We start from the raw sequence: 1,957 nt of genomic DNA, 5'->3' as shown, positions 1-1,957 counted from the left end.
TTGCTAAAGCTTTAACTTCTGGGCTCTCACCTGACTGTGAGTTTCTCAAAGTGCTAGTTCTGTCTCTTAAGTTAGTGGGAAGAGAGGGAGGGCAGGAGCCATCTGTCCTCTTTGGTCACCAAGGCACACACTCCACTATGAGTCGCCTCTGCTTTTGAATAGAGAACCTATGATTCTTGAACTTCATAGGCTCAAATTAAGTCCTAGAAAAAAAAATATATCAACAATTTTGAAAGAGGGAGAGAGAGAGAAAGAGAGAAAGAAAGGGGGATGTTATAGTATGACCAAACTTACTCAAGCTTCCTTTGAAAGTGTTATAGAAAAGAAAACTACCTGGCGGTGGTGGTACATGCCTTTAATGCTATGCTCTTGAGAGGCAGAGGCAGGAGGATCTCTGAGTTTGAGGCCAGCCTGGTCTAGAGAATAAGTTCCAGGATGGCCAGGGCTACACAGAGAAACTCTGTCTCAAAAAAACAAAAAAAAATATAAAGGGAAGGAGGGAATAAGGAAGGGAGAAAGGGAGGGAGGGAGGAGGGAGAACTAAAATTGAGTTTTCCAACTGCTTACTCTGAGCATTCTGCTCCCTCTGCGGAGCTGTCTAAACTGCAGTACTTGCTATGACACGTCTGGACGCACCCGCAGGCTTCACTTCTGCACTTTCTGTGAAGAGGTAGCCTGCTCTCTACGTGAACCCATAAGGTTGTTCTCTCCTGCCCTCCTCCTCCCTGCCTCTTCACTGCATCCCCTAAGTGGTGTGAGCATACGAGAGATCTGAGCCTACTGTCTAGCACAGCCATCTTCTCTTTCTTCCAGATCGTGCTGGGTTTGTGTTATTGCTTCTGATTATGTCTTCCAAGTGAGCTTTCTCCCGTGATTTCAGTTTTTTTGTGTGTTTGCTATATTTTTTCAGCTTCTTTTTCAAGTTTTTTTTTTTTTTTTGAAAAAGGGTCTCACTCAGTCTGTAGCCCAGGTTAGCCTAGAACTCCCAGAATGCCATCTAGTTGTGTTCTTATTGTGTACAGCCCGAGTCACTTTATTTAATGATATGCACTTCATCCCATATCTTTCTGTTATTTCTTAGTCTATTAATTTTTATCACAGAGTAATAGTCCATTTCAGAGATGTACCACAATTCATCTATCACCTCTTGGTTGTTTTAAAGTTTTGACATTATGGACAGAACCATCCGTGTGGAGCTTGGTGTGTGGACATAGTTTGAATTCTTTTTTCTTAAGTTGGAAAATAACTTTATTTGTTCTACGGCTTTGGCCAGAGTCCCCTTAGAACTTCTGAAACTGCTTCTTGGTGCCAGCAGCCTTGGTGACCTTGAGCACATTGAATCGAACAGTCTTGCTCAGGGGCCCGCACTCTCCAATAGTGACAATGTCGCTGATCTGTACATCCCCAAAACATGGGGACAGGTGCACAGACACGTTCTTGTGATGCCTCTCAAAGCAATTTTGCTTTCAGATATGGGTGTAATGGAGATAGTATTGGCAGATGACAATGGTCCTCTGCATCTTCATCACTACACCAGACAGGATCTGACCTCGGATGGAAACATTTCCAGTGAAGGGGCATTTCTTGTCTATGTAGGTACCCTCCATGGCCTCTTTGGGCATCTTGAATTCTAGACTGATGTTTTTGTAGTACTGAGGGAGTTTTTCCTTGCTGGTTTCTCCCAGCAAAACACGATTCTTGTTTTGAAAGATTGTAGGCTGCTTTTGGTAAGCACATCCTGTCTGAATGTCCACCATCTTCCCGGCAGCCTGAGAAAAGGAGAGGTAGACCCAGTCCCGCTTCCTTATTCACCATGAAAGGACTTCATAGTTTGAATTATTTACGGTAAATATCAAGTAGTGCAAGTACTGGGTCATGTAATTTAGATACTTAATCTAATTCTGTAGGAAACTGCCAAAATGGAGGTTGGGGAGATAACTCAGTTAGTGTGTGCCCC

The 1,957-nt window shown here is 43.4% G+C and overlaps 1 pseudogene; it reads right to left on the bottom strand.

Annotated features, from left to right (window-relative positions):
* Positions 1-1,280: 1,280 nt before the first annotated feature.
* On the bottom strand, positions 1,281-1,757 carry LOC116084689 (annotated as a pseudogene).
* Between the last annotated feature and the right edge of the window lie 200 nt (positions 1,758-1,957).

This window comes from Mastomys coucha, unplaced genomic scaffold (assembly GCF_008632895.1).
Source record: "Mastomys coucha isolate ucsf_1 unplaced genomic scaffold, UCSF_Mcou_1 pScaffold9, whole genome shotgun sequence".
Taxonomy (NCBI): Eukaryota; Metazoa; Chordata; class Mammalia; order Rodentia; family Muridae; genus Mastomys; species Mastomys coucha.
The sequence above is the reverse complement of the archived record's forward strand: the minus strand, read 5'-3'. Positions and strand labels throughout refer to the sequence as shown.